The sequence below is a fragment of the Elephas maximus genome, chromosome 17 (assembly GCF_024166365.1).
Source record: "Elephas maximus indicus isolate mEleMax1 chromosome 17, mEleMax1 primary haplotype, whole genome shotgun sequence".
NCBI classification, from domain to species: domain Eukaryota; kingdom Metazoa; phylum Chordata; class Mammalia; order Proboscidea; family Elephantidae; genus Elephas; species Elephas maximus.
Genome location: NC_064835.1, coordinates 25,177,276 through 25,187,590, shown reverse-complemented (window position 1 = coordinate 25,187,590; position 10,315 = coordinate 25,177,276).

Here is a 10,315-nt window from a genome sequence, read left to right as displayed (position 1 = left end):
GGGTCTTAAGAGCTTGTGAGCAACCATATAAGATACAACTCTTGGTGTCTACTTGTCTGTAACTAAGAAGAATGAAAGAAACCAAAGACTCAAAGAAGAAACTACAGAAAATATAGTCTACACAATACCCCTCCCTGGAGGCCAGAAGAACTAGATGGTGCTCAGCTACCACTATTTACTGTTTTGGCCAGGGACTCAATAGATGGTTCAAACAGAATGGGAGAAAAATGTAGAACAACATCGAAATTCCTAAAAAAAAAAAAGGCCAGTCTTACTGACTAGAAGAGACTAGATGAACCTCTAAGGCTATTGCCCTGAGATGCTTTTTAAACTTGGAGCTCAAACCACTCTCAGAGGTCACCTTTCAGTCAATTGACAGATTGGTCCATAAAATAAATAATACCACCTGTAAGTACTGCGCTTCTCAAACTATTCATTTAGATGAAACCAAATGGTTAACATTTATTCTGGATCAAAGATGAGAAAGCCAGGGAGAACAGAGAAACTAGATTACTGGAAACAGAACAACCAAAACAAAAATAAGGAGAATGCTGTTATATTGGGAAGAATGTAACCAATGTCACTGAACAATGTATATAAAACTTGTTAAAGGAGAACTTATTTTCCTGTGTAAACTTTCACCAAAAACACAATAAATATTAAAAAAAAAAAAAAAAAGGAATGAAGGTGGTTATGGAAATGATGTTCTCAGCCAAGATGCCTGTAGCAGATAGATCACCAATGAGGCTTTGATGTAAAACTAGAGAAATCCACATGGCCCTGGGTTGATATGAAAAAATATTTCATCCATTTATATATATATCTATATATGTTTAAAAAATTTACATATGTAAATATATATTATATATATTTTTTCATTATACTGATCATTTCCTGTGATGGTGAGATTGAGGAGTTTGGGGACAGGACTCCCTGAGGAGGCATGTTATAATTTCCATATAGTAATATGTATTTTTAAGTTCTTGGCTGCTAACCAAGAAGTGGGCAGTTTGAACCTACCAGTCACTTCAAGGGAAAAAGACGTGGCAATCTCTTTCCATAAAGATTTCAGCCTTGCAAACCCTATGGGGCAGTTCTAATCTGTTCTGTAGGGTCACTATGTGTTTGTACTGACTTGATGGCACCGGATTTGGTTTTTGGCTTTATATACGATAGCACTGTCTGTATACACTTTAAAAAGTCTGTTAGATATTATGTTACCATTTAAAATTGGAAACAGAAAAAGAGTTATTCATAATAAAAACAGTAGAAAATAGAGCTCTACAAAATTTCCTTGTTTGTGTGTTACAAAGAAGATAAACTGTCTACTGTACATAACTATTTTCCATGAGGGCATGATGTCCAGAGGACATATCTGAGTCAGGGGATGTAATTAAGTATTTCTGTTTTTTCATGTTTATCGAAAGGTATATGAGTTTTGAAAAGTTGTAAACATTGTTTTATAAGGACAGTTTTAGAATATAATTATGCCAGTTAAGAACGTTACTTAGATTTGATTAAAATTAATACTATGAGACCAAAATATCAGGTATGCATGTTTGTTTGTTTAATACTTATGGTCATAATTTTGTTGAAAACTTTATTTCCCAAGCAGAATCTGAATGCCTCCTATCTACTTCTATTCTTCTTTTGTCTGTATTTGTTAAAGTGCCTGGTTAAATAAAGTTTAAAATTGGTTTGACATTTTCTCTAAAGTACTTGGTTTAAAAAATCGTATATCTTTTTTTAAATTTATTGTTTTAGATGGAGGTTTACAGTGAAAATTAGTTAGTCTTTCATATATTTATATGCAAATTGTTTTGTGGCATTAGTTGCAATCCTTGAAATATGTCAGCAACTTCCCCTTTTCCTTTCCACTCTTGGTTTTCCGTATCCATTTGTTTATTTTTCAGGTCCCTTTTTGCCTTCTTGTCTTTGTTACTCATTTGGTCTTGTATACTTGATTTAACTAAGAAGTATGTTTCTCACATGTGTTATTGCTTGTTTCTTAAGCCTGTCTAACCTTAACTGGAATGTGGACTTCCGGAGTGGCTTCAGTTCTGAGTCAGCAGGGTGTCTGGGACCCTAGTCTTAGGAGTTCCTTTAGTCTGTGTCAGACCAGTAAATCTGGTCTTTGTGTGTATGTGTGTTCAAATTTGAACTTTGTTCTACATTTTTATCCTGCTCTTTCAGGGATTGTCTATTGTGATCCCTGTCAGAATAGTCAGTGGTTGTAGCTGGGCACCATCTAGTTGTTCTTGGCTTAGGCTGATGGAGGCTCTGGTTCATGTGGTTTATTAGTCCTTTGGACTAATACTTTCCTTGTTTCTTTATTTTTCTTCATCCACCTTTGCTTCAGATAGGATGGGGCCAATAGATTCATCTTGGATGACCACTTGAAGAGTTTTAAGAGCCTGAATGCTTCTCACCAAAGTAGGATATAGAATATTTTCTTTATGAACTATTTATACCAATTGAGCTAGATGTCCTCTGAGACCATGGTCCCCAGCCATCAGCCTTAGCAGTTCAGACCCTCAAGATGTTTAGATGTGTCTAGGAAGCTTCTGTGACTTTGCCTTGGCCAAGATGTGCTGACTTTTTCTATATTATGTGTTGTCTGTCCCTTCACCAAAGTTAACACATGTCTACTATCTACTTCCCCATGCATCTGTCAGTTTCTCGTACTGTGGTGGCTTGCATGTTGCTGTGATCCTGGAAGTTATGTCACCAGCATACAAATGCCAGCAGGGTCACCCACGGTGGACAGGTTTCAGCTGAGATTCCAGAGTAAGGCACATTATGAAGAAGGACCTAGTGGCCTACTTCTAGAAAAACTTGCTTATGAATAGCAGAGGAACATCATCTGATACAGTGAAAGAAGATGAGCTCCTCAGGTTGGAAGGCACTCAAAATCGACTGGGAAACAGCTGCCCCCTCAAAATGCAGTTGACATGGATGAGGTAAAGCTTCAGGGGACTACATATGCTGATGTGGCATGACTCAAAATGAGAAGAAACACCTGAAAACATCCATTAATAACAGAAGCATGGAATGTAAGAAGTGTGAATCTAGTAAAACTGGAAATCACCAAAAATGAAATGGAAGGCCTAAACATCTTAGGCATTAGTGAGTTGAAATGGACTGGTATTGTTCATTTTGAGTAGGACAATCATACTGTCTACTATTCTGGAAAGACAAATTGAAGAGGGATGGTGTCCCTTTCATTGTCAAAAAGAATATTTCAGGATCTATCCTGAAGTACAACCCTGTCGGTGATAAGATAATATCTATACTCCTACAAGGATGACAATACTACTATTATTCAAATTACAGCACCAACCACTAAGGCAAAGGATAAAGAAATTGAAGATTTTTGCCAACTTCTGCAGTCTGAAATTGATCAAGCATTGCAATCAAGATCCATTGATAATTACTTGTGTAGAAGGTGAAAGTGGAAATATATAAGAAGGGTCAGCAGCTGAAAATATGACCTTTGTGAAAGAAACCATGCCAGAGATGGAACGACAGAATTTTGCAAGACCAAGGACTTCTTCATTGCAAATACCTTCTTAATCAACATAAACGGCTAGGATACACTTGGACCTCACCAGATGGAATACAAAAGGATCAAACTGACTAATCTTTGGGAAGAGACATTGGAGAAGCTCGATATCATCAGTCATGACAAGGCCAGGGGCTGACTTCAAAACAGACCATTAATTGTGCAAATGCAAGTTCAAGTTGAAGCTGAAGAAAATTAGAACAAGTCCAGGAGAGCCAAAATAGGATCTTGAGCATATCCTATCTGAATTTAGAGACTATCGCAAGAACAGATTTGAGGCGTTGAACGCTAAGGGCTGAAGGCCAGACGAGTTGCTAAATGACATCAAAGACATAATACCTGAAGAAAGTACGGGTTCATTAAAAAGACAGGAAAGGAAAAAAGACCAAAATGGGTGTCAGAAGAGACTCTGAAAGTTGCTCGTGAATGTAGAGTAGCTAAAGGGAACAAAAGTAATGATGAAGTAAAAAAAATGAACAGAAGATTTCAAAGGCAGCCTCAAGAAGACAAAGTAAAGTATTATAATGACATGTTCAGAGACCTAGAGCTGGAAAATCAAAAGGGAAGACCATGCTCAACGTTTCTCAAGCTGAAAGAAGTAAAGAAAAAATTTAAGTCTTGAGTTGCAATTTTGAAGGATTCTATGGGCAAAACATTGAAAGATGCAGAAAGCACCAAAAGATGATGGAAGAAATACGGAGTCACTGTACCAAAAAGAACCGATCGAAATTCAGTCATTTCAGGAGGTAGCATACGATCAAAAATCAATGGTACTGAAGAAAGAAGTCCAAGCTGCACTGAAGACATTGGTGAAAAACAAGGTTCCAGGAAATGGTTGAATACCAATTGAGATGTTTTGATAAACAGGTGTACCACTGGAAGTACTCATTTATGGCAAGAAATTTGGAAGACGGCTACCTGGCCAACTGACTGAAAGAGATCCATATTTGTTCCCACTCCAAAGAAAGGTGATCCAACGGAATGTGCAAATTTTTCAATAATATCATTAATATCACATGCAAGTAAAATTTTGCTGAAGAGGATTGAAAAATGTTTGCAGCAGTACATCAACAGGGAACTGCCAGAAATTGAAGTCGGATTCAGAAGAGGACATGGAACGAAGGGTATCATTGCTGATGTCAGATGGATCCTGGCTGAAGGCAGAGAATACCAGAAAGTTGTTAACTTGTGTTTTATTGACTATGGGAAAGCATTTGACTGTGCAAATCACAATAAGTTATAGATAAAATTGTGAAGAATGGGAATTCCAGAACGCTTAATTGTGCTCATGAGGAATCTGTATGTAGACCAAGAGGTAGTCGTTGGAACTGAACAAGGGGATACTGGCTGGTTTAAAGTCAGGGAAGTTGTGTTTCATGGTCATATCCTTTCACTATACTTGTCCAATCTGTATGCTTGAGCAGATAATTCGAGAAACTGGACTGCATGAAGAATGGAGCTTTGGGATTGGAGGAAGACTTATAAACAACCTACCATATGCAGATGACACAACCTTGCTTGCTGAAAGTAAAGATGGCTTGACACAGTTACTGATGAAGATCAAAGACCTTCAACGAGACGGATTGACACAGTGGCGGCAACAATGGACTCAAGTCTAACAACGATCACGAGGATGGTGCAGGACAGAGCAGTGTTTCTTTCTGTTGTACCTAGCTTTCCTATGAATAGGAAGTGGCTCAATGGCACCTAACTATTAAAACAAATATCTATTTAATGATATTCTTTTCCCAACCTAGCCCCCCCTTGTAATCTTCAAAGATTTTTTTTTCTCTGTTTAAACTTTTTCTTGGGTATTTATAATAGAGGTCCCATACAATATTTGTCCTTTTGTGATTGAATTATTTCACTCAGCCCAATGCCCTCAGATTCTTGTTTCACGGATTCATCATTGTTCTTTTTTTTTTAGTCATTGTTCTTTATATTGCATATTATGTACCATAGTTTATTTATCCATTCCTGTGTTGATGAGCATTTAGGCTGTTTCCATCTTTTTGCTATTGTGAACAATACTGCAATTAACATGGGGTGCATATGTTTATTTGTGCGATGGCTCTTATTTCTCTAGCATGTATTCTTTCTTAGGAGTGGAATTGCTGGATTGTATGGTATTTCTATTTCTAGCTTTTTAAGGAGGTGCCATATTGTTTTCCATAGTGGTTGTACCATTTTACATTCCAACCAGCAGTGCATAAGAGTTCCAATCTCCCCTCAGTCTCTACAGTATTTGTTATTTTCTGTTTTTTTAAATCATACCAGTAATATTGGTGTGAGATGGTATCTCATTGTAGTTTTGATTTGTATTTCTCCAATGGGTAATGATTGCGAGGATTTCCTCATGTACTGTTAGCTACCTGAAGGTTTTCTTTGGTGAAGTATCTATTCATATCCTTTGCCCATTTTTTAATTGGATTATTTGTCATTTTGTTGTTTAGGCATGGAAGTAGCCTATAGATTCTAGAGATTAAACTCTTGTTGGATATGTCATAGCCAAAATTTTCTTCCCAGTCTGAAGGTTCTCTTTTTACTCTTTGGTGAGCATAAGTGTTTAATTTTTAGGAGCTCCGAGTTAACTAGTTTATCTTCTGGTGTTTCTGCATTGTTGGTTACGGTTCGTAATGTATTTATATCAGGTATTAGGGCCCCTAGTCTTTTCCCTGTTTCTTCCATGATCTTTATCATTTTAGGTTTTATATTTAGGTCTTTGATTCATTTTGAGTTAGTTTTTGTGTATGGTGTGAGGTATGGGTCTTGTTTGACCTTTTAGAGATGGACATCCAATTTTACCCCCAACCGTTTGTTAAAAAGACTGCCTTTTCCCCATTTAATGGATTTTGGTCCTTTGTCAAAGATCAGGTGATCATAGATAGATGGATTTACAGCAGGGTTATCAATTCTTTTCCATTGGTCTATGTGTCTGTTGTTCTACCAGTACCAGGCTGTTATGACTACCATGGCTATATAGTAGCTTGTGATATCAAGTAGTGTAAGGCCACATACTTTGTGTTTGTTTTTTTTTTTTCTTCAACAATGCTTTGCTTATCTGAGACTTCTTTTCTTTCCATATAAAACTGGTGATTAGTTTTTTCCATCTCATTAAAGAATGCTGCTGGTATTTGGATCAGGATTGCTTTATATCTCTAGATCCCTTTTAGTAGAAATGGCATTTTCACAATGTTGAGTCCTCCTATTCATGTGCATGGTGTGTTTTTCCATTTATAGAGGTCTCTTTTGGTTTCTTGTAATAGTGTTTTGTAGTTTTCTTTGTATAGGTCTTTTATATCTCTAAGGATCCTTGGTGGCACAGTGGTTAAAATGATAGACTACTAAGGTAAAGTTTGGTGGTTGGAACACACCATCTGCTCCACAGGAGAAAAACATGGCAGTCTGCTTCTGTGAAGATTTATAGCTTGGAAACCCTAGGGGGTCCTTATGAGTTCAAGTTCACTTGACAGCAGTGGTTTGGTTTTTATGTCTCTACTTAGATATATTCCTGTGTATTTCATCTTTTGGGGAACTATTATAAACTGTATTGTTTCCTGATTTCCTTTTCCAAAATTCTCTTTGTTGGTGTATAGGAATCCAACTGAGTTTTGCATGTTGATCTTTTATCCTGCTACTCTCCTAATCTTTTTATTAGTTCCAGTAGTTTTATTGAAGAATCTTTGGGGCTTTCTATTTATAGTATCATATCATCCACAAATAGGGATAGTTTGACTTCTTCCATTCCAATGTGGATGCCCATTATTTCTTTCACTTGCTTTATTTCTCTAGCTAGGACCTCCAAAACAGTGTTAAATAGGAGTGGTGATAAAGGGCATCCTTGTCTTTCCCATTCTCAGGGGAAATGCTTTCAGCCTCTCTCTGTTGAGAATGACGTCAGCTGTTGGTATTGTATAGATGCCCTTTATTATGTTGAGGAATTTCCCTTTCATTCCTATTTTATTGAGAGTTTTTATCAGGAATGGATGTTAGACTTCCTGAAGTGCCTTTTCTACATTGATTGAGATGGTCATCTGATTCATTTGTTCTATTTATGTGGCAGATTGTGTTGATTGATTTTCTAAAATTTAATCATTCTCACATACCTGATATGAATCCCACTTGGTTGTGGTGTATTATTATTCTTATTTTTGATATGATGTTGAATTCTATTGACTAGAAATTTGTTGAGAATTTTTGCATCTATATTCATGAAAACTATTGATCTGTAATATTCTTTTTTTGTGCTGTCTTTTTCTGGCTTTGGTATCAGGGTTATGTTGGCTTCATAGAATGAATTGTGGAGTATTCTTTCCTTTTCTATGCTCTGAAATAGTTGGAGTATTACTGGTGTGAGCTGTCCTCTGAATGTTTGGTAGAATTATCCAGTGAAGCTTTCTGGGCCAGATCTTTGTTGTTGTTGGGAGTTTCATTTTTTTTGTTGTTTTTTACTACTTCTTCAAAGTCTGCTCTTGTTATCAGTCTGTTCAGATTTTCTATTTCAGTTTGTGTTACTTTAGGTAGTTAGTGTGTTTCCAGAAATTTGTTCATTTCCTCTAGGTTCTCAAATTTGTTGGAGTGTAATTTTTCATAGTCATCTGTTACAATCCTTTTTTTTTTAATTTTTTTATCTTAGTTGGGTCTGTCGTAATGTCCCCCTTCTCATTTCTCATTTGAGTTACTTGCTTCCTTTTCTGCTTTTCTTCTGTCAGGTTGGCGAATGGTTTGTTGATTTTGTTGATCTTTTCAAAGAACTAACTTTTGGTCTTGTTGATTCTTTCTATTGTTCTTTTTTCTGTTTCATTTTGCTCTACTCTAAACTTTATATTTCCTGTCTTTTTGTACCTGTGGTCTTCTTCTGCTGTTCTGTTTGTATTTGTTTGAGTTGTGGAGCTAACATTTTGATTTTGGCCCAGTCTTCTTTTTTTTTTTTTTAATTAACTTTTATTGAGCTTCAAGTGAACGTTTACAAATCAAGTCAGACTGTCACATATAAGTTTATATACACCTTACTCCCTTCTGCCACTTGCTCTCCCCCCAATGAGTCAGCCCTTCCAGTCTCTCCTTTTGTGACAATTTTGCCAGCTTCCAACTCTCTCTATCCTCCCATCCCCCCTCCAGACAGGAGATGCCAACACAGTCTCAAGTGTCCACCTGATATCATTAGCTCACTCTTCATCAGCATCTCTCTCCTACTCACTGTCCTGTCCCTTTCATGTCTGCTGAGTTGTCTTCGGGAATGGTTCCTGTCCTGTGCCAACAGATGGTTTGGGGACCATGACCCCTGGGATTCTTGCAGTCTCAGTCAGACCATTAAGTATGGTCTTTCTGTGAGAATTTGGGGTCTACATCCCACTGATTTCCTGCTCCCTCAGGGGTTCTCTGATGTGCTCCCTGCCAGGGCAGTCATCGATTGTAGCCAGGCACCATCTAGTTCTTCTGTTCTCAGGATGATGTAAGTCTCTAGTTCATGTGGCCCTTTCTGTCTCTTGGGCTCTTAGTTATCATGTAACCTTGGTGTTCTTCATTCTCCTTTGATCCTGGTGGGTTGAAACCAATTGATGCATCTTAGATGGCTGCTTGTTAGCATTTGAGACCCCAGACGCCACATTTCAAAGTGGGATGCAGAATGTTTTCATAATAGAATTATTTTGCCAATTGACTTAGAAGTCCCCTTAAGCCATAGTCCCCAAACCCCCGCCCTTGCTCCGCTGACCTTAGAAGCATTCAGTTTATCCCGGAAACTTCTTTGCTTTTGGTCCAGTCCAGTTGAGCTGACCTTCCCTGTATTGAGTATTGTCCTTCCCTTCACCTAAAGCAGTTCTTATCTACTAATTAATCAGTAAAAAACCCTCTCCCACCCTCCATCCCTGCCTCGTAGCCACAAAAGCATGTGTTCTTCTCAGTTTCTACTATTTCTCAAGATCTTATAATAGTGGTCTTATATAATATTTGTCCTTTAGCCTCTGACTAATTTTGCTCAGCATAATGCTTTCCAGGTTCCTCCATGTTATGAAATGTTTCACAGATTCGTCACTGTTCTTTATCGATGCATAGTATTCCATTGTGTGAATATACCACAATTTATTTACCCATTCATCCATTGGTGGACACCTTGGTTGCTTCCAGCTTTTTGCTATTGTAAATTGTAAATAGAGCTGCAATAAACATGGGTGTGCATATATCTGTTTGCGCGAAGGCTCTTATTTCTCTAGGGTATATTCCGAGGAGTGGGATTTCTGGGTTGTATGGTAGTTCTATTTCTAACTGTTTAAGATAACGCCAAATAGATTTCCAAAGTGGTTGTACCATTTTACAATCCCACCAGCAGTGTATGAGAGTTCCAATCTCTCCGCAGCCTCTCCAACATTTATTATTTTGTGTTTTTTGGATTAATGCCAGCCTTGTTGGAGTGAGATGGAATCTCATCATAGCTTTAATTTGCTTGGCTAATGATCGAGAGCATTTTCTTATGTATCTCTTAGCTGCCTGATTATCTTCTTTAGTGAAGTGTGTCTTCATCTCCTTTGCCCACTTCTTGATTGGGTTGTTTGTCTTTTTGTGGTTGAGTTTTGACAGCATCATATAGATTTTAGAGATCAGGCGCTGGTCGGAGATGTCATAGCTGAAATTCTTTCCCAGTCTGTAGGTGGTCTTTTTACTCTTTTGGTGAAGTCTTTAGATGAGCATAGGTGTTTGATTTTTAGGAGCTCCCAGTTATCTGGTTTCTCTTCGTCATTTTTGGCAATGTTT